The following is a 22019-nucleotide window of genomic DNA, read 5'->3' as shown; positions in this document are numbered from 1 at the left end:
TCCTACGTTATCGGCAACCACAATGCCTTTCCGGTTGAAAACTATCCAATAAAGCTGCCCCAGTGACGAGGTGGCCGAGTGGTTAAGGCGATGGACTGCTAATCCATTGTGCTCTGCACGCGTGGGTTCGAATCCCATCCTCGTCGTTTGCATCTGCACAGGGGGTCTCCCTCTTTCTATTGTGACAGTATTGTCAAGGGTTGTATTTTCTGACCTCTCACAACTGTGCCAACATAATCAGCAACCTCAACCAACACCTATCTGTTGGAAAACTTTCCAATGCAGCTGACCCAGTGACGAGGTGGCCGAGTGGTTAAGGCGATGGACTGCTAATCCATTGTGCTCTGCACGCGTGGGTTCGAATCCCATCCTCGTCGGGCACATCCGTAAGGAGGGTGTACTCTCCTTCCAAGATGAGAGTTTTGTCGGAGGGGATATTTTGGGCCTCACTTCATGAAAGTCACATGAGTTTCAGTTTTTCTGTCCTTGTTGGGAATTCTGACCTATTTTGTCGAAAAAAAATAGCCATGTGCATAAGTGACGAGGTGGCCGAGTGGTTAAGGCGATGGACTGCTAATCCATTGTGCTCTGCACGCGTGGGTTCGAATCCCATCCTCGTCGTTTTCATCCGCACAGCGGCTCTCCCTCTTTCCAATGTGACAGGGTCGTATTTTCTGACCTCTCACAATTGCTCCTACTTTATCGGCAACCACAATGCTTTTCCGGTGGAAAACTTTCCAATAAAGCTGCCCCAGTGACGAGGTGGCCGAGTGGTTAAGGCGATGGACTGCTAATCCATTGTGCTCTGCACGCGTGGGTTCGAATCCCATCCTCGTCGTTTTCATCCGCACAGCGGCTCTCCCTCTTTCCAATGTGACAGGGTCGTATTTTCTGACCTCTCACAATTGCTCCTACTTTATCGGCAACCACAATGCCTTTCCGGTGGAAAACTTTCCAATAAAGCTGCCCCAGTGACGAGGTGGCCGAGTGGTTAAGGCGATGGACTGCTAATCCATTGTGCTCTGCACGCGTGGGTTCGAATCCCATCCTCATCGCTTGCATCTGCACAGGGGGTCTCCCTCTTTCTATTGTGACAGTATTGTCAAGGGTTGTATTTTCTGACCTCTCACAACTGTGCCAACATAATCAGCAACCTCAACCAACACCTATCTGTTGGAAAACTTTCCAATGCAGCTGACCCAGTGACGAGGTGGCCGAGTGGTTAAGGCGATGGACTGCTAATCCATTGTGCTCTGCACGCGTGGGTTCGAATCCCATCCTCGTCGGGCACATCCGTAAGGAGGGTGTACTCTCCTTCCAAGATGAGAGTTTTGTCGGAGGGGATATTTTGGGCCTCACTTCATGAAAGTCATATGAGTTTCAGTTTTTCTGTCCTTGTTGGGAATTCTGACCTATTTCGTCGAAAAAAAATAGCCATGTGCATAAGTGACGAGGTGGCCGAGTGGTTAAGGCGATGGACTGCTAATCCATTGTGCTCTGCACGCGTGGGTTCGAATCCCATCCTCGTCGTTTTCATCCGCACAGCGGCTCTCCCTCTTTCCAATGTGACAGGGTCGTATTTTCTGACCTCTCACAATTGCTCCTACGTTATCGGCAACCACAATGCCTTTCCGGTGGAAAACTTTCCAATAAAGCTGCCCCAGTGACGAGGTGGCCGAGTGGTTAAGGCGATGGACTGCTAATCCATTGTGCTCTGCACGCGTGGGTTCGAATCCCATCCTCGTCGCTTGCATCTGCACAGGGGGTCTCCATCTTTCTATTGTGACAGTATTGTCAAGGGTTGTATTTTCTGACCTCTCACAACTGTGCCAACACAATCAGCAACCTCAACCAACACCTATCTGTTGGAAAACTTTCCAATGCAGCTGACACAGTGACGAGGTGGCCGAGTGGTTAAGGCGATGGACTGCTAATCCATTGTGCTCTGCACGCGTGGGTTCGAATCCCATCCTCGTCGGGCACATCCGTAAGGAGGGTGTACTCTCCTTCTAAGATGAGAGTTTTGTCGGAGGGGATATTTTGGGCCTCACTTCATGAAAGTCACATGAGTTTCAGTTTTTCTGTCCTTGTTGGGAATTCTGACCTATTTTGTCGAAAAAAAATAGCCATGTGCATAAGTGACGAGGTGGCCGAGTGGTTAAGGCGATGGAAGGGTTGTATTTTCTGACCTCTCACAACTGTGCCAACACAATCAGCAACCTCAACCAACACCTATCTGTTGGAAAACTTTCCAATGCAGCTGACCCAGTGACGAGGTGGCCGAGTGGTTAAGGCGATGGACTGCTAATCCATTGTGCTCTGCACGCGTGGGTTCGAATCCCATCCTCGTCGGGCACATCAGTAAGGAGGGTGTACTCTCCTTCCAAGATGAGAGTTTTGTCGGAGGGGATATTTTGGGCCTCACTTCATGAAAGTCACATGAGTTTCAGTTTTTCTGTCCTTGTTGGGAATTCTGACCTATTTTGTCGAAAAAAAATAGCCATGTGCATAAGTGACGAGGTGGCCGAGTGGTTAAGGCGATGGACTGCTAATCCATTGTGCTCTGCACGCGTGGGTTCGAATCCCATCCTCGTCGTTTGCATCCGCACAGCGGCTCTCCCTCTTTCCAATGTGACAGGTTCGTATTTTCTGACCTCTCACAATTGCTACTACGTTATCGGCAACCACAATGCCTTTCCGGTGGAAAACTTTCCAATAAAGCTGCCCCAGTGACGAGGTGGCCGAGTGGTTAAGGCGATGGACTGCTAATCCATTGTGCTCTGCACGCGTGGGTTCGAATCCCATCCTCATCGCTTGCATCTGCACAGGGGGTCTCCATCTTTCTATTGTGACAGTATTGTCAAGGGTTGTATTTTCTGACCTCTCACAACTGTGCCAACATAATCAGCAACCTCAACCAACACCTATCTGTTGGAAAACTTTCCAATGCAGCTGACCCAGTGACGAGGTGGCCGAGTGGTTAAGGCGATGGACTGCTAATCCATTGTGCTCTGCACGCGTGGGTTCGAATCCCATCCTCGTCGGGCACATCAGTAAGGAGGGTGTACTCTCCTTCCAAGATGAGAGTTTTGTCGGAGGGGATATTTTGGGCCTCACTTCATGAAAGTCACATGAGTTTCAGTTTTTCTGTCCTTGTTGGGAATTCTGACCTATTTTGTCGAAAAAAAATAGCCATGTGCATAAGTGACGAGGTGGCCGAGTGGTTAAGGCGATGGACTGCTAATCCATTGTGCTCTGCACGCGTGGGTTCGAATCCCATCCTCGTCGTTTGCATCCGCACAGCGGCTCTCCCTCTTTCCAATGTGACAGGGTCGTATTTTCTGACCTCTCACAATTGCTCCTACGTTATCGGCAACCACAATGCCTTTCCGGTGGAAAACTTTCCAATAAAGCTGCCCCAGTGACGAGGTGGCCGAGTGGTTAAGTCGATGGACTGCTAATCCATTGTGCTCTTCACGCGTGGGTTCGAATCCCATCCTCGTCATTTGCATCCGCACAGCGGCTCTCCCTCTTTCCAATGTGACAGGGTCGTATTTTCTGACCTCTCACAATTGCTACTACGTTATCGGCAACCACAATGCCTTTCCGGTGGAAAACTTTCCAATAAAGCTGCCCCAGTGACGAGGTGGCCGAGTGGTTAAGGCGATGGACTGCTAATCCATTGTGCTCTGCACGCGTGGGTTCGAATCCCATCCTCATCGCTTGCATCTGCACAGGGGGTCTCCATCTTTCTATTGTGACAGTATTGTCAAGGGTTGTATTTTCTGACCTCTCACAACTGTGCCAACACAATCAGCAACCTCAACCAACACCTATCTGTTGGAAAACTTTCCAATGCAGCTGACCCAGTGACGAGGTGGCCGAGTGGTTAAGGCGATGGACTGCTAATCCATTGTGCTCTGCACGCGTGGGTTCGAATCCCATCCTCGTCGGGCACATCAGTAAGGAGGGTGTACTCTCCTTCCAAGATGAGAGTTTTGTCGGAGGGGATATTTTGGGCCTCACTTCATGAAAGTCACATGAGTTTCAGTTTTTCTGTCCTTGTTGGGAATTCTGACCTATTTTGTCGAAAAAAAATAGCCATGTGCATAAGTGACGAGGTGGCCGAGTGGTTAAGGCGATGGACTGCTAATCCATTGTGCTCTGCACGCGTGGGTTCGAATCCCATCCTCGTCGTTTGCATCCGCACAGCGGCTCTCCCTCTTTCCAATGTGACAGGGTCGTATTTTCTGACCTCTCACAATTGCTCCTACGTTATCGGCAACCACAATGCCTTTCCGGTGGAAAACTTTCCAATAAAGCTGCCCCAGTGACGAGGTGGCCGAGTGGTTAAGGCGATGGACTGCTAATCCATTGTGCTCTGCACACGTGGGTTCGAATCCCATCCTCGTCGCTTGCATCTGCACAGGGGGTCTCCATCTTTCTATTGTGACAGTATTGTCAAGGGTTGTATTTTCTGACCTCTCACAACTGTGCCAACACAATCAGCAACCTCAACCAACACCTATCTGTTGGAAAACTTTCCAATGCAGCTGACACAGTGACGAGGTGGCCGAGTGGATAAGGCGATGGACTGCTAATCCATTGTGCTCTGCACGCGTGGGTTCGAATCCCATCCTCGTCGGGCACATCCGTAAGGAGGGTGTACTCTCCTTCTAAGATGAGAGTTTTGTCGGAGGGGATATTTTGGGCCTCACTTCATGAAAGTCACATGAGTTTCAGTTTTTCTGTCCTTGTTGGGAATTCTGACCTATTTTGTCGAAAAAAAATAGCCATGTGCATAAGTGACGAGGTGGCCGAGTGGTTAAGGCGATGGACTGCTAATCCATTGTGCTCTGCACGCGTGGGTTCGAATCCCATCCTCGTCGTTTGCATCCGCACAGCGGCTCTCCCTCTTTCCAATGTGACAGGTTCGTATTTTCTGACCTCTCACAATTGCTACTACGTTATCGGCAACCACAATGCCTTTCCGGTGGAAAACTTTCCAATAAAGCTGCCCCAGTGACGAGGTGGCCGAGTGGTTAAGGCGATGGACTGCTAATCCATTGTGCTCTGCACGCGTGGGTTCGAATCCCATCCTCATCGCTTGCATCTGCACAGGGGGTCTCCATCTTTCTATTGTGACAGTATTGTCAAGGGTTGTATTTTCTGACCTCTCACAACTGTGCCAACATAATCAGCAACCTCAACCAACACCTATCTGTTGGAAAACTTTCCAATGCAGCTGACCCAGTGACGAGGTGGCCGAGTGGTTAAGGCGATGGACTGCTAATCCATTGTGCTCTGCACGCGTGGGTTCGAATCCCATCCTCGTCGGGCACATCAGTAAGGAGGGTGTACTCTCCTTCCAAGATGAGAGTTTTGTCGGAGGGGATATTTTGGGCCTCACTTCATGAAAGTCACATGAGTTTCAGTTTTTCTGTCCTTGTTGGGAATTCTGACCTATTTTGTCGAAAAAAAATAGCCATGTGCATAAGTGACGAGGTGGCCGAGTGGTTAAGGCGATGGACTGCTAATCCATTGTGCTCTGCACGCGTGGGTTCGAATCCCATCCTCGTCGTTTGCATCCGCACAGCGGCTCTCCCTCTTTCCAATGTGACAGGGTCGTATTTTCTGACCTCTCACAATTGCTCCTACGTTATCGGCAACCACAATGCCTTTCCGGTGGAAAACTTTCCAATAAAGCTGCCCCAGTGACGAGGTGGCAGAGTGGTTAAGGCGATGGACTGCTAATCCATTGTGCTCTGCACGCGTGGGTTCGAATCCCATCCTCGTCGCTTGCATCTGCACAGGGGGTCTCCATCTTTCTATTGTGACAGTATTGTCAAGGGTTGTATTTTCTGACCTCTCACAACTGTGCCAACACAATCAGCAACCTCAACCAACACCTATCTGTTGGAAAACTTTCCAATGCAGCTGACACAGTGACGAGGTGGCCGAGTGGTTAAGGCGATGGACTGCTAATCCATTGTGCTCTGCACGCGTGGGTTCGAATCCCATCCTCGTCGGGCACATCCGTAAGGAGGGTGTACTCTCCTTCTAAGATGAGAGTTTTGTCGGAGGGGATATTTTGGGCCTCACTTCATGAAAGTCACATGAGTTTCAGTTTTTCTGTCCTTGTTGGGAATTCTGACCTATTTTGTCGAAAAAAAATAGCCATGTGCATAAGTGACGAGGTGGCCGAGTGGTTAAGGCGATGGACTGCTAATCCATTGTGCTCTGCACGCGTGGGTTCGAATCCCATCCTCGTCGTTTGCATCCGCACAGCGGCTCTCCCTCTTTCCAATGTGACAGGGTCGTATTTTCTGACCTCTCACAATTGCTACTACGTTATCGGCAACCACAATGCCTTTCCGGTGGAAAACTTTCCAATAAAGCTGCCCCAGTGACGAGGTGGCCGAGTGGTTAAGGCGATGGACTGCTAATCCATTGTGCTCTGCACGCGTGGGTTCGAATCCCATCCTCATCGCTTGCATCTGCACAGGGGGTCTCCATCTTTCTATTGTGACAGTATTGTCAAGGGTTGTATTTTCTGACCTCTCACAACTGTGCCAACATAATCAGCAACCTCAACCAACACCTATCTGTTGGAAAACTTTCCAATGCAGCTGACCCAGTGACGAGGTGGCCGAGTGGTTAAGGCGATGGACTGCTAATCCATTGTGCTCTGCACGCGTTGGTTCGAATCCCATCCTCGTCGTTTGCATCCGCACAGCGGCTCTCCCTCTTTCCAATGTGACAGGGTCTTATTTTCTGACCTCTCACAATTGCTCCTACGTTATCGGCAACCACAATGCCTTTCCGGTGGAAAACTATCCAATAAAGCTGCCCCAGTGACGAGGTGGCCGAGTGGTTAAGGCGATGGACTGCTAATCCATTGTGCTCTGCACGCGTGGGTTCGAATCCCATCCTCGTCGTTTGCATCTGCACAGGGGGTCTCCCTCTTTCTATTGTGACAGTATTGTCAAGGGTTGTATTTTCTGACCTCTCACAACTGTGCCAACATAATCAGCAACCTCAACCAACAGCTATCTGTTGGAAAACTTTCCAATGCAGCTGACCCAGTGACGAGGTGGCCGAGTGGTTAAGGCGATGGACTGCTAATCCATTGTGCTCTGCACGCGTGGGTTCGAATCCCATCCTCGTCGGGCACATCCGTAAGGAGGGTGTACTCTCCTTCCAAGATGAGAGTTTTGTCGGAGGGGATATTTTGGGCCTCACTTCATGAAAGTCACATGAGTTTCAGTTTTTCTGTCCTTGTTGGGAATTCTGACCTATTTTGTCGAAAAAAAATAGCCATGTGCATAAGTGACGAGGAGGCCGAGTGGTTAAGGCGATGGACTGCTAATCCATTGTGCTCTGCACGCGTGGGTTCGAATCCCATCCTCGTCGTTTTCATCCGCACAGCGGCTCTCCCTCTTTCCAATGTGACAGGGTCGTATTTTCTGACCTCTCACAATTGCTCCTACTTTATCGGCAACCACAATGCCTTTCCGGTGGAAAACTTTCCAATAAAGCTGCCCCAGTGACGAGGTGGCCGAGTGGTTAAGGCGATGGACTGCTAATCCATTGTGCTCTGCACGCGTGGGTTCGAATCCCATCCTCATCGCTTGCATCTGCACAGGGGGTCTCCATCTTTCTATTGTGACAGTATTGTCAAGGGTGGTATTTTCTGACCTCTCACAACTGTGCCAACATAATCAGCAACCTCAACCAACACCTATCTGTTGGAAAACTTTCCAATGCAGCTGACCCAGTGACGAGGTGGCCGAGTGGTTAAGGCGATGGATTGCTAATCCATTGTGCTCTGCACGCGTGGGTTCGAATCCCATCCTCGTCGGGCACATCAGTAAGGAGGATTTACTCTCCTTCCAAGATGAGAGTTTTGTCGGAGGGGATATTTTGGGCCTCACTTCATGAAAGTCACATGAGTTTCAGTTTTTCTGTCCTTGTTGGGAATTCTGACCTATTTTGTCGAAAAAAAATAGCCATGTGCATAAGTGACGAGGTGGCCGAGTGGTTAAGGCGATGGACTGCTAATCCATTGTGCTCTGCACGCGTGGGTTCGAATCCCATCCTCGTCGTTTGCATCCGCACAGCGGCTCTCCCTCTTTCCAATGTGACAGGGTCGTATTTTCTGACCTCTCACAATTGCTCCTACGTTATCGGCAACCACAATGCCTTTCCGGTGGAAAACTTTCCAATAAAGCTGCCCCAGTGACGAGGTGGCCGAGTGGTTAAGGCGATGGACTGCTAATCCATTGTGCTCTGCACGCGTGGGTTCGAATCCCATCCTCGTCGCTTGCATCTGCACAGGGGGTCTCCATCTTTCTATTGTGACAGTATTGTCAAGGGTTGTATTTTCTGACCTCTCACAACTGTGCCAACACAATCAGCAACCTCAACCAACACCTATCTGTTGGAAAACTTTCCAATGCAGCTGACACAGTGACGAGGTGGCCGAGTGGTTAAGGCGATGGACTGCTAATCCATTGTGCTCTGCACGCGTGGGTTCGAATCCCATCCTCGTCGGGCACATCCGTAAGGAGGGTGTACTCTCCTTCTAAGATGAGAGTTTTGTCGGAGGGGATATTTTGGGCCTCACTTCATGAAAGTCACATGAGTTTCAGTTTTTCTGTCCTTGTTGGGAATTCTGACCTATTTTGTCGAAAAAAAATAGCCATGTGCATAAGTGACGAGGTGGCCGAGTGGTTAAGGCGATGGACTGCTAATCCATTGTGCTCTGCACGCGTGGGTTCGAATCCCATCCTCGTCGTTTGCATCCGCACAGCGGCTCTCCCTCTTTCCAATGTGACAGGGTCGTATTTTCTGACCTCTCACAATTGCTCCTACGTTATCGGCAACCACAATGCCTTTCCGGTGGAAAACTTTCCAATAAAGCTGCCCCAGTGACGAGGTGGCCGAGTGGTTAAGGCGATGGACTGCTAATCCATTGTGCTCTGCACGCGTGGGTTCGAATCCCATCCTCGTCGCTTGCATCTGCACAGGGGGTCTCCATCTTTCTATTGTGACAGTATTGTCAAGGGTTGTATTTTCTGACCTCTCACAACTGTGCCAACACAATCAGCAACCTCAACCAACACCTATCTGTTGGAAAACTTTCCAATGCAGCTGACACAGTGACGAGGTGGCCGAGTGGTTAAGGCGATGGACTGCTAATCCATTGTGCTCTGCACGCGTGGGTTCGAATCCCATCCTCGTCGGGCACATCCGTAAGGAGGGTGTACTCTCCTTCTAAGATGTGAGTTTTGTCGGAGGGGATATTTTGGGCCTCACTTCATGAAAGTCACATGAGTTTCAGTTTTTCTGTCCTTGTTTGGAATTCTGACCTATTTTGTCGAAAAAAAATAGCCATGTGCATAAGTGACGAGGTGGCCGAGTGGTTAAGGCGATGGACTGCTAATCCATTGTGCTCTGCACGCGTGGGTTCGAATCCCATCCTCGTCGTTTGCATCTGCACAGCGGCTCTCCCTCTTTCCAATGTGACAGGGTCGTATTTTCTGACCTCTCACAATTGCTACTACGTTATCGGCAACCACAATGCCTTTCCGGTGGAAAACTTTCCAATAAAGCTGCCCCAGTGACGAGGTGGCCGAGTGGTTAAGGCGATGGACTGCTAATCCATTGTGCTCTGCACGCGTGGGTTCGAATCCCATCCTCATCGCTTGCATCTGCACAGGGGGTCTCCATCTTTCTATTGTGACAGTATTGTCAAGGGTTGTATTTTCTGACCTCTCACAACTGTGCCAACATAATCAGCAACCTCAACCAACACCTGTGTGTTGGAAAACTTTCCAATGCAGCTGACCCAGTGACGAGGTGGCCGAGTGGTTAAGGAGATGGACTGCTAATCCATTGTGCTCTGCACGCGTGGGTTCGAATCCCATCCTCGTCGTTTGCATCCGCACAGCGGCTCTCCCTCTTTCCAATGTGACAGGGTCGTATTTTCTGACCTCTCACAATTGCTCCTACGTTATCGGCAACCACAATGCCTTTCCGGTGGAAAACTATCCAATAAAGCTGCCCCAGTGACGAGGTGGCCGAGTGGTTAAGGCGATGGACTGCTAATCCATTGTGCTCTGCACGCGTGGGTTCGAATCCCATCCTCGTCGTTTGCATCTGCACAGGGGGTCTCCCTCTTTCTATTGTGACAGTATTGTCAAGGGTTGTATTTTCTGACCTCTCACAACTGTGCCAACATAATCAGCAACCTCAACCAACACCTATCTGTTGGAAAACTTTCCAATGCAGCTGACCCAGTGACGAGGTGGCCGAGTGGTTAAGGCGATGGACAGCTAATCCATTGTGCTCTGCACGCGTGGGTTCGAATCCCATCCTCGTCGGGCACATCCGTAAGGAGGGTGTACTCTCCTTCCAAGATGAGAGTTTTGTCGGAGGGGATATTTTGGGCCTCACTTCATGAAAGTCACATGAGTTTCAGTTTTTCTGTCCTTGTTGGGAATTCTGACCTATTTTGTCGAAAAAAAATAGCCATGTGCATAAGTGACGAGGTGGCCGAGTGGTTAAGGCGATGGACTGCTAATCCATTGTGCTCTGCAAGCGTGGGTTCGAATCCCATCCTCGTCGTTTTCATCCGCACAGCGGCTCTCCCTCTTTCCAATGTGACAGGGTCGTATTTTCTGACCTCTCACAATTGCTCCTACTTTATCGGCAACCACAATGCCTTTCCGGTGGAAAACTTTCCAATAAAGCTGCCCCAGTGACGAGGTGGCCGAGTGGTTAAGGCGATGGACTGCTAATCCATTGTGCTCTGCACGCGTGGGTTCGAATCCCATCCTCATCGCTTGCATCTGCACAGGGGGTCTCCATCTTTCTATTGTGACAGTATTGTCAAGGGTTGTATTTTCTGACCTCTCACAACTGTGCCAACACAATCAGCAACCTCAACCAACACCTATCTGTTGGAAAACTTTCCAATGCAGCTGACACAGTGACGAGGTGGCCGAGTGGTTAAGGCGATGGACTGCTAATCCATTGTGCTCTGCACGCGTGGGTTCGAATCCCATCCTCGTCGGGCACATCCGTAAGGAGGGTGTACTCTCCTTCTAAGATGAGAGTTTTGTCGGAGGGGATATTTTGGGCCTCACTTCATGAAAGTCACATGAGTTTCAGTTTTTCTGTCCTTGTTGGGAATTCTGACCTATTTTGTCGAAAAAAAATAGCCATGTGCATAAGTGACTAGGTGGCCGAGTGGTTAAGGCGATGGACTGCTAATCCATTGTGCTCTTCACGCGTGGGTTCGAATCCCATCCTCGTCGTTTGCATCCGCACAGCGGCTCTACCTCTTTCCAATGTGACAGGGTCGTATTTTCTGACCTCTCACAATTGCTACTACGTTATCGGCAACCACAATGCCTTTCCGGTGGAAAACTTTCCAATAAAGCTGCCCCAGTGACGAGGTGGCCGAGTGGTTAAGGCGATGGACTGCTAATCCATTGTGCTCTGCACGCGTGGGTTCGAATCCCATCCTCATCGCTTGCATCTGCACAGGGGGTCTCCATCTTTCTATTGTGACAGTATTGTCAAGGGTTGTATTTTCTGACCTCTCACAACTGTGCCAACATAATCAGCAACCTCAACCAACACCTATCTGTTGGAAAACTTTCCAATGCAGCTGACCCAGTGACGAGGTGGCCGAGTGGTTAAGGCGATGGACTGCTAATCCATTGTGCTCTGCACGCGTTGGTTCGAATCCCATCCTCGTCGTTTGCATCCGCACAGCGGCTCTCCCTCTTTCCAATGTGACAGGGTCTTATTTTCTGACCTCTCACAATTGCTCCTACGTTATCGGCAACCACAATGCCTTTCCGGTGGAAAACTATCCAATAAAGCTGCCCCAGTGACGAGGTGGCCGAGTGGTTAAGGCGATGGACTGCTAATCCATTGTGCTCTGCACGCGTGGGTTCGAATCCCATCCTCGTCGGGCACATCCGTAAGGAGGGTGTACTCTCCTTCCAAGATGAGAGTTTTGTCGGAGGGGATATTTTGGGCCTCACTTCATGAAAGTCACATGAGTTTCAGTTTTTCTGTCCTTGTTGGGAATTCTGACCTATTTTGTCGAAAAAAAATAGCCATGTGCATAAGTGACGAGGTGGCCGAGTGGTTAAGGCGATGGACTGCTAATCCATTGTGCTCTGCACGCGTGGGTTCGAATCCCATCCTCGTCGTTTGCATCCGCACAGCGGCTCTCCCTCTTTCCAATGTGACAGGGTCGTATTTTCTGACCTCTCACAATTGCTCCTACGTTATCGGCAACCACAATGCCTTTCCGGTGGAAAACTTTCCAATAAAGCTGCCCCAGTGACGAGGTGGCCGAGTGGTTAAGGCGATGGACTGCTAATCCATTGTGCTCTGCACGCGTGGGTTCGAATCCCATCCTCGTCGCTTGCATCTGCACAGGGGGTCTCCATCTTTCTATTGTGACAGTATTGTCAAGGGTTGTATTTTCTGACCTCTCACAACTGTGCCAACACAATCAGCAACCTCAACCAACACCTATCTGTTGGAAAACTTTCCAATGCAGCTGACACAGTGACGAGGTGGCCGAGTGGTTAAGGCGATGGACTGCTAATCCATTGTGCTCTGCACGCGTGGGTTCGAATCCCATCCTCGTCGTTTGCATCTGCACAGGGGGTCTCCCTCTTTCTATTGTGACAGTATTGTCAAGGGTTGTATTTTCTGACCTCTCACAACTGTGCCAACATAATCAGCAACCTCAACCAACACCTATCTGTTCGAAAACTTTCCAATGCAGCTGACCCAGTGACGAGGTGGCCGAGTGGTTAAGGCGATGGACAGCTAATCCATTGTGCTCTGCACGCGTGGGTTCGAATCCCATCCTCGTCGGGCACATCCGTAAGGAGGGTGTACTCTCCTTCCAAGATGAGAGTTTTGTCGGAGGGGATATTTTGGGCCTCACTTCATGAAAGTCACATGAGTTTCAGTTTTTCTGTCCTTGTTGGGAATTCTGACCTATTTTGTCGAAAAAAAATAGCCATGTGCATAAGTGACGAGGTGGCCGAGTGGTTAAGGCGATGGACTGCTAATCCATTGTGCTCTGCAAGCGTGGGTTCGAATCCCATCCTCGTCGTTTTCATCCGCACAGCGGCTCTCCCTCTTTCCAATGTGACAGGGTCGTATTTTCTGACCTCTCACAATTGCTCCTACTTTATCGGCAACCACAATGCCTTTCCGGTGGAAAACTTTCCAATAAAGCTGCCCCAGTGACGAGGTGGCCGAGTGGTTAAGGCGATGGACTGCTAATCCATTGTGCTCTGCACGCGTGGGTTCGAATCCCATCCTCATCGCTTGCATCTGCACAGGGGGTCTCCATCTTTCTATTGTGACAGTATTGTCAAGGGTTGTATTTTCTGACCTCTCACAACTGTGCCAACACAATCAGCAACCTCAACCAACACCTATCTGTTGGAAAACTTTCCAATGCAGCTGACACAGTGACGAGGTGGCCGAGTGGTTAAGGCGATGGACTGCTAATCCATTGTGCTCTGCACGCGTGGGTTCGAATCCCATCCTCGTCGGGCACATCCGTAAGGAGGGTGTACTCTCCTTCTAAGATGAGAGTTTTGTCGGAGGGGATATTTTGGGCCTCACTTCATGAAAGTCACATGAGTTTCAGTTTTTCTGTCCTTGTTGGGAATTCTGACCTATTTTGTCGAAAAAAAATAGCCATGTGCATAAGTGACTAGGTGGCCGAGTGGTTAAGGCGATGGACTGCTAATCCATTGTGCTCTTCACGCGTGGGTTCGAATCCCATCCTCGTCGTTTGCATCCGCACAGCGGCTCTACCTCTTTCCAATGTGACAGGGTCGTATTTTCTGACCTCTCACAATTGCTACTACGTTATCGGCAACCACAATGCCTTTCCGGTGGAAAACTTTCCAATAAAGCTGCCCCAGTGTCGAGGTGGCCGAGTGGTTAAGGCGATGGACTGCTAATCCATTGTGCTCTGCACGCGTGGGTTCGAATCCCATCCTCATCGCTTGCATCTGCACAGGGGGTCTCCATCTTTCTATTGTGACAGTATTGTCAAGGGTTGTATTTTCTGACCTCTCACAACTGTGCCAACATAATCAGCAACCTCAACCAACACCTATCTGTTGGAAAACTTTCCAATGCAGCTGACCCAGTGACGAGGTGGCCGAGTGGTTAAGGCGATGGACTGCTAATCCATTGTGCTCTGCACGCGAGGGTTCGAATCCCATCCTCGTCGTTTGCATCCGCACAGCGGCTCTCCCTCTTTCCAATGTGACAGGGTCGTATTTTCTGACCTCTCACAATTGCTCCTACGTTATCGGCAACCACAATGCCTTTCCGGTGGAAAACTATCCAATAAAGCTGCCCCAGTGACGAGGTGGCCGAGTGGTTAAGGCGATGGACTGCTAATCCATTGTGCTCTGCACGCGTGGGTTCGAATCCCATCCTCGTCGTTTGCATCTGCACAGGGGGTCTCCCTCTTTCTATTGTGACAGTATTGTCAAGGGTTGTATTTTCTGACCTCTCACAACTGTGCCAACATAATCAGCAACCTCAACCAACACCTATCTGTTGGAAAACTTTCCAATGCAGCTGACCCAGTGACGAGGTGGCCGAGTGGTTAAGGCGATGGACTGCTAATCCATTGTGCTCTGCACGCGTGGGTTCGAATCCCATCCTCGTCGGGCACATCCGTAAGGAGGGTGTACTCTCCTTCCAAGATGAGAGTTTTGTCGGAGGGGATATTTTGGGCCTCACTTCATGAAAGTCACATGAGTTTCAGTTTTTCTGTCCTTGTTGGGAATTCTGACCTATTTTGTCGAAAAAAAATAGCCATGTGCATAAGTGACGAGGTGGCCGAGTGGTTAAGGCGATGGACTGCTAATCCATTGTGCTCTGCACGCGTGGGTTCGAATCCCATCCTCGTCGTTTTCATCCGCACAGCGGCTCTCCCTCTTTCCAATGTGACAGGGTCGTATTTTCTGACCTCTCACAATTGCTCCTACTTTATCGGCAACCACAATGCCTTTCCGGTGGAAAACTTTCCAATAAAGCTGCCCCAGTGACGAGGTGGCCGAGTGGTTAAGGCGATGGACTGCTAATCCATTGTGCTCTGCACGCGTGGGTTCGAATCCCATCCTCATCGCTTGCATCTGCACAGGGGGTCTCCATCTTTCTATTGTGACAGTATTGTCAAGGGTTGTATTTTCTGACCTCTCACAACTGTGCCAACATAATCAGCAACCTCAACCAACACCTATCTGTTGGAAAACTTTCCAATGCAGCTGACCCAGTGACGAGGTGGCCGAGTGGTTAAGGCGATGGACTGCTAATCCATTGTGCTCTGCACGCGTGGGTTAGAATCCCATCCTCGTCGGGCACATCAGTAAGGAGGGTGTACTCTCCTTCCAAGATGAGAGTTTTGTCGGAGGGGATATTTTGGGCCTCACTTCATGAAAGTCACATGAGTTTCAGTTTTTCTGTCCTTGTTGGGAATTCTGACCTATTTTGTCGAAAAAAAATAGCCATGTGCATAAGTGACGAGGTGGCCGAGTGGTTAAGGCGATGGACTGCTAATCCATTGTGCTCTGCACGTGTGGGTTCGAATCCCATCCTCGTCGTTTGCATCCGCACAGCGGCTCTCCCTCTTTCCAATGTGACAGGGTCGTATTTTCTGACCTCTCACAATTGCTCCTACGTTATCGGCAACCACAATGCCTTTCCGGTGGAAAACTTTCCAATAAAGCTGCCCCAGTGACGAGGTGGCCGAGTGGTTAAGGCGATGGACCTCTAATCCATTGTGCTCTGCACGCGTGGGTTCGAATCCCATCCTCGTCGCTTGCATCTGCACAGGGGGTCTCCATCTTTCTATTGTGACAGTATTGTCAAGGGTTGTATTTTCTGACCTCTCACAACTGTGCCAACACAATCAGCAACCTCAACCAACACCTATCTGTTGGAAAACTTTCCAATGCAGCTGACACAGTGACGAGGTGGCCGAGTGGTTAAGGCGATGGACTGCTAATCCATTGTGCTCTGCACGCGTGGGTTCGAATCCCATCCTCGTCGGGCACATCCGTAAGGAGGGTGTACTCTCCTTCTAAGATGAGAGTTTTGTCGGAGGGGATATTTTGGGCCTCACTTCATGAAAGTCACATGAGTTTCAGTTTTTCTGTCCTTGTTGGGAATTCTGACCTATTTTGTCGAAAAAAAATAGCCATGGGCATAAGTGACTAGGTGGCCGAGTGGTTAAGGCGATGGACTGCTAATCCATTGTGCTCTTCACGCGTGGGTTCGAATCCCATCCTCGTCGTTTGCATCCGCACAGCGGCTCTACCTCTTTCCAATGTGACAGGGTCGTATTTTCTGACCTCTCACAATTGCTACTACGTTATCGGCAACCACAATGCCTTTCCGGTGGAAAACTTTCCAATAAAGCTGCCCCAGTGACGAGGTGGCCGAGTGGTTAAGGCGATGGACTGCTAATCCATTGTGCTCTGCACGCGTGGGTTCGAATCCCATCCTCATCGCTTGCATCTGCACAGGGGGTCTCCATCTTTCTATTGTGACAGTATTGTCAAGGGTTGTATTTTCTGACCTCTCACAACTGTGCCAACATAATCAGCAACCTCAACCAACACCTATCTGTTGGAAAACTTTCCAATGCAGCTGACCCAGTGACGAGGTGGCCGATTGGTTAAGGCGATGGACTGCTAATCCATTGTGCTCTGCACGCGTGGGTTCGAATCCCATCCTCGTCGTTTGCATCCGCACAGCGGCTCTCCCTCTTTCCAATGTGACAGGGTCGTATTTTCTGACCTCTCACAATTGCTCCTACGTTATCGGCAACCACAATGCCTTTCCGGTGGAAAACTATCCAATAAAGCTGCCCCAGTGACGAGGTGGCCGAGTGGTTAAGGCGATGGACTGCTAATCCATTGTGCTCTGCACGCGTGGGTTCGAATCCCATCCTCGTCGTTTGCATCTGCACAGGGGGTCTCCCTCTTTCTATTGTGACAGTATTGTCAAGGGTTGTATTTTCTGACCTCTCACAACTGTGCCAACATAATCAGCAACCTCAACCAACACCTATCTGTTGGAAAACTTTCCAATGCAGCTGACCCAGTGACGAGGTGGCCGAGTGGTTAAGGCGATGGACTGCTAATCCATTGTGCTCTGCACGCGTGGGTTCGAATCCCATCCTCGTCGGGCACATCCGTAAGGAGGGTGTACTCTCCTTCCAAGATGAGAGTTTTGTCGGAGGGGATATTTTGGGCCTCACTTCATGAAAGTCACATGAGTTTCAGTTTTTCTGTCCTTGTTGGGAATTCTGACCTATTTTGTCGAAAAAAAATAGCCATGTGCATAAGTGACGAGGTGGCCGAGTGGTTAAGGCGATGGACTGCTAATCCATTGTGCTCTGCACGCGTGGGTTCGAATCCCATCCTCGTCGTTTTCATCCGCACAGCGGCTCTCCCTCTTTCCAATGTGACAGGGTCGTATTTTCTGACCTCTCACAATTGCTCCTACTTTATCGGCAACCACAATGCCTTTCCGGTGGAAAACTTTCCAATAAAGCTGCCCCAGTGACGAGGTGGCCGAGTGGTTAAGGCGATGGACTGCTAATCCATTGTGCTCTGCACGCGTGGGTTCGAATCCCATCCTCATCGCTTGCATCTGCACAGGGGGTCTCCATCTTTCTATTGTGACAGTATTGTCAAGGGTTGTATTTTCTGACCTCTCACAACTGTGCCAACATAATCAGCAACCTCAACCAACACCTATCTGTTGGAAAACTTTCCAATGCAGCTGACCCAGTGACGAGGTGGCCGAGTGGTTAAGGCGATGGACTGCTAATCCATTGTGCTCTGCACGCGTGGGTTAGAATCCCATCCTCGTCGGGCACATCAGTAAGGAGGGTGTACTCTCCTTCCAATATGAGAGTTTTGTCGGAGGGGATATTTTGGGCCTCACTTCATGAAAGTCACATGAGTTTCAGTTTTTCTGTCCTTGTTGGGAATTCTGACCTATTTTGTCGAAAAAAAATAGCCATGTGCATAAGTGACGAGGTGGCCGAGTGGTTAAGGCGATGGACTGCTAATCCATTGTGCTCTGCACATGTGGGTTCGAATCCCATCCTCGTCGTTTGCATCCGCACAGCGGCTCTCCCTCTTTCCAATGTGACAGGGTCGTATTTTCTGACCTCTCACAATTGCTCCTACGTTATCGGCAACCACAATGCCTTTCCGGTGGAAAACTTTCCAATAAAGCTGCCCCAGTGACGAGGTGGCCGAGTGGTTAAGGCGATGGACTGCTAATCCATTGTGCTCTGCACGCGTGGGTTCGAATCCCATCCTCGTCGCTTGCATCTGCACAGGGGGTCTCCATCTTTCTATTGTGACAGTATTGTCAAGGGTTGTATTTTCTGACCTCTCACAACTGTGCCAACACAATCAGCAACCTCAACCAACACCTATCTGTTGGAAAACTTTCCAATGCAGCTGACACAGTGACGAGGTGGCCGAGTGGTTAAGGCGATGGACTGCTAATCCATTGTGCTCTGCACGATTGGGTTCGAATCCCATCCTCGTCGGGCACATCCGTAAGGAGGGTGTACTCTCCTTCTAAGATGAGAGTTTTGTCGGAGGGGATATTTTGGGCCTCACTTCATGAAAGTCACATGAGTTTCAGTTTTTCTGTCCTTGTTGGGAATTCTGACCTATTTTGTCGAAAAAAAATAGCCATGTGCATAAGTGACGAGGTGGCCGAGTGGTTAAGGCGATGGACTGCTAATCCATTGTGCTCTTCACGCGTGAGTTCGAATCCCATCCTCGTCGTTTGCATCCGCACAGCGGCTCTCCCTCTTTCCAATGTGACAGGGTCGTATTTTCTGACCTCTCACAATTGCTCCTACGTTATCGGCAACCACAATGCCTTTCCGGTGGAAAACTTTCCAATAAAGCTGCCCCAGTGACGAGGTGGCCGAGTGGTTAAGGCGATGGACTGCTAATCCATTGTGCTCTGCACGCGTGGGTTCGAATCCCATCCTCGTCGCTTGCATCTGCACAGGGGGTCTCCATCTTTCTATTGTGACAGTATTGTCAAGGGTTGTATTTTCTGACCTCTCACAACTGTGCCAACACAATCAGCAACCTCAACCAACACCTATCTGTTGGAAAACTTTCCAATGCAGCTGACACAGTGACGAGGTGGCCGAGTGGTTAAGGCGATGGACTGCTAATCCATTGTGCTCTGCACGCGTGGGTTCGAATCCCATCCTCGTCGGGCACATCCGTAAGGAGGGTGTACTCTCCTTCTAAGATGAGAGTTTTGTCGGAGGGGATATTTTGGGCCTCACTTCATGAAAGTCACATGAGTTTCAGTTTTTCTGTCCTTGTTGGGAATTCTGACCTATTTTGTCGAAAAAAAATAGCCATGTGCATAAGTGACGTGGTGGCCGAGTGGTTAAGGCGATGGACTGCTAATCCATTGTGCTCTTCACGCGTGGGTTCGAATCCCATCCTCGTCGTTTGCATCCGCACAGCGGCTCTCCCTCTTTCCAATGTGACAGGGTCGTATTTTCTGACCTCTCACAATTGCTACTACGTTATCGGCAACCACAATGCCTTTCCGGTGGAAAACTTTCCAATAAAGCTGCCCCAGTGACGAGGTGGCCGAGTGGTTAAGGCGATGGACTGCTAATCCATTGTGCTCTGCACGCGTGGGTTCGAATCCCATCCTCATCGCTTGCATCTGCACAGGGGGTCTCCATCTTTCTATTGTGACAGTATTGTCAAGGGTTGTATTTTCTGACCTCTCACAACTGTGCCAACATAATCAGCAACCTCAACCAACACCTATCTGTTGGAAAACTTTCCAATGCAGCTGACCCAGTGACGAGGTGGCCGAGTGGTTAAGGCGATGGACTGCTAATCCATTGTGCTCTGCACGCGTGGGTTCGAATCCCATCCTCGTCGTTTGCATCCGCACAGCGGCTCTCCCTCTTTCCAATGTGACAGGGTCGTATTTTCTGACCTCTCACAATTGCTCCTACGTTATCGGCAACCACAATGCCTTTCCGGTGGAAAACTATCCAATAAAGCTGCCCCAGTGACGAGGTGGCCGAGTGGTTAAGGCGATGGACTGCTAATCCATTGTGCTCTGCACGCGTGGGTTCGAATCCCATCCTCGTCGTTTGCATCTGCACAGGGGGTCTCCCTCTTTCTATTGTGACAGTATTGTCAAGGGTTGTATTTTCTGACCTCTCACAACTGTGCCAACATAATCAGCAACCTCAACCAACACCTATCTCTTGGAAAACTTTCCAATGCAGCTGACCCAGTGACGAGGTGGCCGAGTGGTTAAGGCGATGGACTGCTAATCCATTGTGCTCTGCACGCGTGGGTTCGAATCCCATCCTCGTCGGGCACATCCGTAAGGAGGGTGTACTCTCCTTCCAAGATGAGAGTTTTGTCGGAGGGGATATTTTGGGCCTCACTTCATGAAAGTCACATGAGTTTCAGTTTTTCTGTCCTTGTTGGGAATTCTGACCTATTTTGTCGAAAAAAAATAGCCATGTGCATAAGTGACGAGGTGGCCGAGTGGTTAAGGCGATGGACTGCTAATCCATTGTGCTCTGCACGCGTGGGTTCGAATCCCATCCTCGTCGTTTTCATCCGCACAGCGGCTCTCCCTCTTTCCAATGTGACAGGGTCGTATTTTCTGACCTCTCACAATTGCTCCTACTTTATCGGCAACCACAATGCCTTTCCGGTGGAAAACTTTCCAATAAAGCTGCCCCAGTGACGAGGTGGCCGAGTGGTTAAGGCGATGGACTGCTAATCCATTGTGCTCTGCACGCGTGGGTTCGAATCCCATCCTCATCGCTTGCATCTGCACAGGGGGTCTCCATCTTTCTATTGTGACAGTATTGTCAAGGGTTGTATTTTCTGACCTCTCACAACTGTGCCAACATAATCAGCAACCTCAACCAACACCTATCTGTTGGAAAACTTTCCAATGCAGCTGACCCAGTGACGAGGTGGCCGAGTGGTTAAGGCGATGGACTGCTAATCCATTGTGCTCTGCACGCGTGGGTTAGAATCCCATCCTCGTCGGGCACATCAGTAAGGAGGGTGTACTCTCCTTCCAAGATGAGAGTTTTGTCGGAGGGGATATTTTGGGCCTCACTTCATGAAAGTCACATGAGTTTCAGTTTTTCTGTCCTTGTTGGGAATTCTGACCTATTTTGTCGAAAAAAAATAGCCATGTGCATAAGTGACGAGGTGGCCGAGTGGTTAAGGCGATGGACTGCTAATCCATTGTGCTCTGCACGCGTGGGTTCGAATCCCATCCTCGTCGTTTGCATCCGCACAGCGGCTCTCCCTCTTTCCAATGTGACAGGGTCGTATTTTCTGACCTCTCACAATTGCTCCTACGTTATCGGCAACCACAATGCCTTTCCGGTGGAAAACTTTCCAATAAAGCTGCCCCAGTGACGAGGTGGCCGAGTGGTTAAGGCGATGGACTGCTAATCCATTGTGCTCTGCACGCGTGGGTTCGAATCCCATCCTCATCGCTTGCATCTGCACAGGGGGTCTCCATCTTTCTATTGTGACAGTATTGTCAAGGGTTGTATTTTCTGACCTCTCACAACTGTGCCAACATAATCAGCAACCTCAACCAACACCTATCTGTTGGAAAACTTTCCAATGCAGCTGACCCAGTGACGAGGTGGCCGAGTGGTTAAGGCGATGGACTGCTAATCCATTGTGCTCTGCACGCGTGGGTTCGAATCCCATCCTCGTCGGGCACATCCGTAAGGAGGGTGTACTCTCCTTCTAAGATGAGAGTTTTGTCGGAGGGGATATTTTGGGCCTCACTTCATGAAAGTCACATGAGTTTCAGTTTTTCTGTCCTTGTTGGGAATTCTGACCTATTTTGTCGAAAAAAAATAGCCATGT

At 49.8% G+C, this 22019-nt stretch overlaps 56 non-coding genes across 56 annotated transcripts; all 56 read left to right on the top strand.

The window, feature by feature from the left end:
- Positions 1–64: 64 nt before the first annotated feature.
- On the top strand, positions 65–146 carry trnas-gcu (transfer RNA serine (anticodon GCU)). Its single transcript has one exon. It is a non-coding gene; the product is annotated as a tRNA-Ser (tRNA).
- A 149-nt stretch (positions 147–295) lies between these two features.
- trnas-gcu (transfer RNA serine (anticodon GCU)) lies at positions 296–377 on the top strand. The gene has a single exon. It is a non-coding gene; the product is annotated as a tRNA-Ser (tRNA).
- A 162-nt stretch (positions 378–539) lies between these two features.
- trnas-gcu (transfer RNA serine (anticodon GCU)) lies at positions 540–621 on the top strand. The gene has a single exon. It is a non-coding gene; the product is annotated as a tRNA-Ser (tRNA).
- Positions 622–756: 135 nt separating this feature from the next.
- On the top strand, positions 757–838 carry trnas-gcu (transfer RNA serine (anticodon GCU)). Its single transcript has one exon. It is a non-coding gene; the product is annotated as a tRNA-Ser (tRNA).
- Positions 839–1204: 366 nt separating this feature from the next.
- On the top strand, positions 1205–1286 carry trnas-gcu (transfer RNA serine (anticodon GCU)). The gene has a single exon. It is a non-coding gene; the product is annotated as a tRNA-Ser (tRNA).
- Positions 1287–1448: 162 nt separating this feature from the next.
- trnas-gcu (transfer RNA serine (anticodon GCU)) lies at positions 1449–1530 on the top strand. Its single transcript has one exon. It is a non-coding gene; the product is annotated as a tRNA-Ser (tRNA).
- A 135-nt stretch (positions 1531–1665) lies between these two features.
- Positions 1666–1747, top strand: trnas-gcu (transfer RNA serine (anticodon GCU)). The gene has a single exon. It is a non-coding gene; the product is annotated as a tRNA-Ser (tRNA).
- A 149-nt stretch (positions 1748–1896) lies between these two features.
- trnas-gcu (transfer RNA serine (anticodon GCU)) lies at positions 1897–1978 on the top strand. The gene has a single exon. It is a non-coding gene; the product is annotated as a tRNA-Ser (tRNA).
- A 292-nt stretch (positions 1979–2270) lies between these two features.
- Positions 2271–2352, top strand: trnas-gcu (transfer RNA serine (anticodon GCU)). The gene has a single exon. It is a non-coding gene; the product is annotated as a tRNA-Ser (tRNA).
- Positions 2353–2514: 162 nt separating this feature from the next.
- On the top strand, positions 2515–2596 carry trnas-gcu (transfer RNA serine (anticodon GCU)). The gene has a single exon. It is a non-coding gene; the product is annotated as a tRNA-Ser (tRNA).
- Positions 2597–2962: 366 nt separating this feature from the next.
- Positions 2963–3044, top strand: trnas-gcu (transfer RNA serine (anticodon GCU)). The gene has a single exon. It is a non-coding gene; the product is annotated as a tRNA-Ser (tRNA).
- A 162-nt stretch (positions 3045–3206) lies between these two features.
- Positions 3207–3288, top strand: trnas-gcu (transfer RNA serine (anticodon GCU)). Its single transcript has one exon. It is a non-coding gene; the product is annotated as a tRNA-Ser (tRNA).
- A 583-nt stretch (positions 3289–3871) lies between these two features.
- Positions 3872–3953, top strand: trnas-gcu (transfer RNA serine (anticodon GCU)). The gene has a single exon. It is a non-coding gene; the product is annotated as a tRNA-Ser (tRNA).
- Positions 3954–4115: 162 nt separating this feature from the next.
- On the top strand, positions 4116–4197 carry trnas-gcu (transfer RNA serine (anticodon GCU)). The gene has a single exon. It is a non-coding gene; the product is annotated as a tRNA-Ser (tRNA).
- Positions 4198–4332: 135 nt separating this feature from the next.
- Positions 4333–4414, top strand: trnas-gcu (transfer RNA serine (anticodon GCU)). Its single transcript has one exon. It is a non-coding gene; the product is annotated as a tRNA-Ser (tRNA).
- A 149-nt stretch (positions 4415–4563) lies between these two features.
- Positions 4564–4645, top strand: trnas-gcu (transfer RNA serine (anticodon GCU)). Its single transcript has one exon. It is a non-coding gene; the product is annotated as a tRNA-Ser (tRNA).
- Positions 4646–4807: 162 nt separating this feature from the next.
- trnas-gcu (transfer RNA serine (anticodon GCU)) lies at positions 4808–4889 on the top strand. The gene has a single exon. It is a non-coding gene; the product is annotated as a tRNA-Ser (tRNA).
- Positions 4890–5255: 366 nt separating this feature from the next.
- On the top strand, positions 5256–5337 carry trnas-gcu (transfer RNA serine (anticodon GCU)). Its single transcript has one exon. It is a non-coding gene; the product is annotated as a tRNA-Ser (tRNA).
- A 162-nt stretch (positions 5338–5499) lies between these two features.
- On the top strand, positions 5500–5581 carry trnas-gcu (transfer RNA serine (anticodon GCU)). Its single transcript has one exon. It is a non-coding gene; the product is annotated as a tRNA-Ser (tRNA).
- Positions 5582–5947: 366 nt separating this feature from the next.
- On the top strand, positions 5948–6029 carry trnas-gcu (transfer RNA serine (anticodon GCU)). Its single transcript has one exon. It is a non-coding gene; the product is annotated as a tRNA-Ser (tRNA).
- A 162-nt stretch (positions 6030–6191) lies between these two features.
- trnas-gcu (transfer RNA serine (anticodon GCU)) lies at positions 6192–6273 on the top strand. Its single transcript has one exon. It is a non-coding gene; the product is annotated as a tRNA-Ser (tRNA).
- Positions 6274–6856: 583 nt separating this feature from the next.
- On the top strand, positions 6857–6938 carry trnas-gcu (transfer RNA serine (anticodon GCU)). The gene has a single exon. It is a non-coding gene; the product is annotated as a tRNA-Ser (tRNA).
- Positions 6939–7087: 149 nt separating this feature from the next.
- On the top strand, positions 7088–7169 carry trnas-gcu (transfer RNA serine (anticodon GCU)). Its single transcript has one exon. It is a non-coding gene; the product is annotated as a tRNA-Ser (tRNA).
- A 610-nt stretch (positions 7170–7779) lies between these two features.
- On the top strand, positions 7780–7861 carry trnas-gcu (transfer RNA serine (anticodon GCU)). Its single transcript has one exon. It is a non-coding gene; the product is annotated as a tRNA-Ser (tRNA).
- Positions 7862–8023: 162 nt separating this feature from the next.
- Positions 8024–8105, top strand: trnas-gcu (transfer RNA serine (anticodon GCU)). Its single transcript has one exon. It is a non-coding gene; the product is annotated as a tRNA-Ser (tRNA).
- A 135-nt stretch (positions 8106–8240) lies between these two features.
- trnas-gcu (transfer RNA serine (anticodon GCU)) lies at positions 8241–8322 on the top strand. Its single transcript has one exon. It is a non-coding gene; the product is annotated as a tRNA-Ser (tRNA).
- Positions 8323–8471: 149 nt separating this feature from the next.
- On the top strand, positions 8472–8553 carry trnas-gcu (transfer RNA serine (anticodon GCU)). Its single transcript has one exon. It is a non-coding gene; the product is annotated as a tRNA-Ser (tRNA).
- A 162-nt stretch (positions 8554–8715) lies between these two features.
- On the top strand, positions 8716–8797 carry trnas-gcu (transfer RNA serine (anticodon GCU)). Its single transcript has one exon. It is a non-coding gene; the product is annotated as a tRNA-Ser (tRNA).
- A 135-nt stretch (positions 8798–8932) lies between these two features.
- On the top strand, positions 8933–9014 carry trnas-gcu (transfer RNA serine (anticodon GCU)). Its single transcript has one exon. It is a non-coding gene; the product is annotated as a tRNA-Ser (tRNA).
- Positions 9015–9163: 149 nt separating this feature from the next.
- On the top strand, positions 9164–9245 carry trnas-gcu (transfer RNA serine (anticodon GCU)). The gene has a single exon. It is a non-coding gene; the product is annotated as a tRNA-Ser (tRNA).
- A 162-nt stretch (positions 9246–9407) lies between these two features.
- Positions 9408–9489, top strand: trnas-gcu (transfer RNA serine (anticodon GCU)). The gene has a single exon. It is a non-coding gene; the product is annotated as a tRNA-Ser (tRNA).
- Positions 9490–10072: 583 nt separating this feature from the next.
- Positions 10073–10154, top strand: trnas-gcu (transfer RNA serine (anticodon GCU)). The gene has a single exon. It is a non-coding gene; the product is annotated as a tRNA-Ser (tRNA).
- Positions 10155–10995: 841 nt separating this feature from the next.
- On the top strand, positions 10996–11077 carry trnas-gcu (transfer RNA serine (anticodon GCU)). Its single transcript has one exon. It is a non-coding gene; the product is annotated as a tRNA-Ser (tRNA).
- An 827-nt stretch (positions 11078–11904) lies between these two features.
- trnas-gcu (transfer RNA serine (anticodon GCU)) lies at positions 11905–11986 on the top strand. The gene has a single exon. It is a non-coding gene; the product is annotated as a tRNA-Ser (tRNA).
- Positions 11987–12148: 162 nt separating this feature from the next.
- Positions 12149–12230, top strand: trnas-gcu (transfer RNA serine (anticodon GCU)). The gene has a single exon. It is a non-coding gene; the product is annotated as a tRNA-Ser (tRNA).
- Positions 12231–12365: 135 nt separating this feature from the next.
- Positions 12366–12447, top strand: trnas-gcu (transfer RNA serine (anticodon GCU)). Its single transcript has one exon. It is a non-coding gene; the product is annotated as a tRNA-Ser (tRNA).
- A 149-nt stretch (positions 12448–12596) lies between these two features.
- trnas-gcu (transfer RNA serine (anticodon GCU)) lies at positions 12597–12678 on the top strand. The gene has a single exon. It is a non-coding gene; the product is annotated as a tRNA-Ser (tRNA).
- Positions 12679–13519: 841 nt separating this feature from the next.
- Positions 13520–13601, top strand: trnas-gcu (transfer RNA serine (anticodon GCU)). The gene has a single exon. It is a non-coding gene; the product is annotated as a tRNA-Ser (tRNA).
- An 827-nt stretch (positions 13602–14428) lies between these two features.
- trnas-gcu (transfer RNA serine (anticodon GCU)) lies at positions 14429–14510 on the top strand. The gene has a single exon. It is a non-coding gene; the product is annotated as a tRNA-Ser (tRNA).
- A 149-nt stretch (positions 14511–14659) lies between these two features.
- On the top strand, positions 14660–14741 carry trnas-gcu (transfer RNA serine (anticodon GCU)). Its single transcript has one exon. It is a non-coding gene; the product is annotated as a tRNA-Ser (tRNA).
- Positions 14742–14903: 162 nt separating this feature from the next.
- trnas-gcu (transfer RNA serine (anticodon GCU)) lies at positions 14904–14985 on the top strand. Its single transcript has one exon. It is a non-coding gene; the product is annotated as a tRNA-Ser (tRNA).
- Positions 14986–15595: 610 nt separating this feature from the next.
- trnas-gcu (transfer RNA serine (anticodon GCU)) lies at positions 15596–15677 on the top strand. The gene has a single exon. It is a non-coding gene; the product is annotated as a tRNA-Ser (tRNA).
- Positions 15678–15812: 135 nt separating this feature from the next.
- Positions 15813–15894, top strand: trnar-ucu (transfer RNA arginine (anticodon UCU)). Its single transcript has one exon. It is a non-coding gene; the product is annotated as a tRNA-Arg (tRNA).
- Positions 15895–16043: 149 nt separating this feature from the next.
- On the top strand, positions 16044–16125 carry trnas-gcu (transfer RNA serine (anticodon GCU)). The gene has a single exon. It is a non-coding gene; the product is annotated as a tRNA-Ser (tRNA).
- An 827-nt stretch (positions 16126–16952) lies between these two features.
- trnas-gcu (transfer RNA serine (anticodon GCU)) lies at positions 16953–17034 on the top strand. The gene has a single exon. It is a non-coding gene; the product is annotated as a tRNA-Ser (tRNA).
- A 149-nt stretch (positions 17035–17183) lies between these two features.
- On the top strand, positions 17184–17265 carry trnas-gcu (transfer RNA serine (anticodon GCU)). Its single transcript has one exon. It is a non-coding gene; the product is annotated as a tRNA-Ser (tRNA).
- Positions 17266–17427: 162 nt separating this feature from the next.
- On the top strand, positions 17428–17509 carry trnas-gcu (transfer RNA serine (anticodon GCU)). The gene has a single exon. It is a non-coding gene; the product is annotated as a tRNA-Ser (tRNA).
- An 827-nt stretch (positions 17510–18336) lies between these two features.
- On the top strand, positions 18337–18418 carry trnas-gcu (transfer RNA serine (anticodon GCU)). Its single transcript has one exon. It is a non-coding gene; the product is annotated as a tRNA-Ser (tRNA).
- Positions 18419–19028: 610 nt separating this feature from the next.
- Positions 19029–19110, top strand: trnas-gcu (transfer RNA serine (anticodon GCU)). Its single transcript has one exon. It is a non-coding gene; the product is annotated as a tRNA-Ser (tRNA).
- Positions 19111–19259: 149 nt separating this feature from the next.
- Positions 19260–19341, top strand: trnas-gcu (transfer RNA serine (anticodon GCU)). Its single transcript has one exon. It is a non-coding gene; the product is annotated as a tRNA-Ser (tRNA).
- A 610-nt stretch (positions 19342–19951) lies between these two features.
- Positions 19952–20033, top strand: trnas-gcu (transfer RNA serine (anticodon GCU)). The gene has a single exon. It is a non-coding gene; the product is annotated as a tRNA-Ser (tRNA).
- Positions 20034–20168: 135 nt separating this feature from the next.
- trnas-gcu (transfer RNA serine (anticodon GCU)) lies at positions 20169–20250 on the top strand. The gene has a single exon. It is a non-coding gene; the product is annotated as a tRNA-Ser (tRNA).
- A 149-nt stretch (positions 20251–20399) lies between these two features.
- trnas-gcu (transfer RNA serine (anticodon GCU)) lies at positions 20400–20481 on the top strand. Its single transcript has one exon. It is a non-coding gene; the product is annotated as a tRNA-Ser (tRNA).
- A 162-nt stretch (positions 20482–20643) lies between these two features.
- On the top strand, positions 20644–20725 carry trnas-gcu (transfer RNA serine (anticodon GCU)). Its single transcript has one exon. It is a non-coding gene; the product is annotated as a tRNA-Ser (tRNA).
- Positions 20726–21335: 610 nt separating this feature from the next.
- On the top strand, positions 21336–21417 carry trnas-gcu (transfer RNA serine (anticodon GCU)). Its single transcript has one exon. It is a non-coding gene; the product is annotated as a tRNA-Ser (tRNA).
- A 366-nt stretch (positions 21418–21783) lies between these two features.
- trnas-gcu (transfer RNA serine (anticodon GCU)) lies at positions 21784–21865 on the top strand. The gene has a single exon. It is a non-coding gene; the product is annotated as a tRNA-Ser (tRNA).
- The last annotated feature ends 154 nt before the right edge of the window (positions 21866–22019 follow it).

This window comes from Sardina pilchardus, chromosome 16 (genome assembly GCF_963854185.1).
Source record: "Sardina pilchardus chromosome 16, fSarPil1.1, whole genome shotgun sequence".
NCBI lineage: Eukaryota > Metazoa > Chordata > Actinopteri > Clupeiformes > Clupeidae > Sardina > Sardina pilchardus.
The sequence above is the reverse complement of the archived record's forward strand: the minus strand, read 5'-3'. Positions and strand labels throughout refer to the sequence as shown.